The sequence below is a fragment of the Alexandromys fortis genome, unplaced genomic scaffold (assembly GCF_014885135.2).
Source record: "Alexandromys fortis isolate MF-2015 unplaced genomic scaffold, M_Fortis_MF-2015_v1.1 scaffold_58, whole genome shotgun sequence".
Lineage (NCBI taxonomy): Eukaryota > Metazoa > Chordata > Mammalia > Rodentia > Cricetidae > Alexandromys > Alexandromys fortis.
In genome coordinates, this window is record NW_026067940.1 from 8504971 (window position 1) to 8505658 (window position 688).

The window sequence follows — 688 nt, forward strand, 5'->3', positions numbered from 1 at the left end:
ACAAATGCCCAGCCTTAGCTTGACTTGCTTTGGGGCAGCTTTTCATAACTTAAATTATCCCAACTATCTTTTGCTTCTGGGCTTTTATCTTTCTCCATTTCTGTATATCTTACTTTCCTTCTTACTCCATAGCTGGCTGGGCGGCTGGCTGGCCCCTGATGTTGTCCTCTCCTGTTTTCTTGTTGCTCATCATTCCCTTGGCTCTCTGTTCTTTCTCTCTTTATACTCTCTGCCTCCTACCCCCACCTATCTTTGCTCCTACCACTCTATTGGCCACTCAGCTCTTTATTAGACCATCAGGTGTTATAGACAGGCACAGTGGCACAGCTGCACAGAGTTCATCAAAGGCAGCATAAACAAAAGTCACACACCAAAAATAACACTAAGCAATTTTGGCAGAGTCAAATTTTCCAAGATGCTGGAAATGCAAACCATAAGTTGCAAATGAAATGCTGGTAAGAACAGTACGTTGAAGTTGCCAGGACGGTAGGATGTCTATCAAAGACAGCAGGCATGGTGTGTAGCTGACCCAAGAAAGAACAACTGTGCATTACAGCTATAGAGCTGGAGCAGAAGAGCCGCCAAAGCTGTTAGATGCCAGGTGATTCCATCACAAGCCCCAAATGCCAGACTTGGAGTTGTAGGCTTTGGTGTTTTCCCGCTGTTGAATTTCACCCTTGCTTTGGTC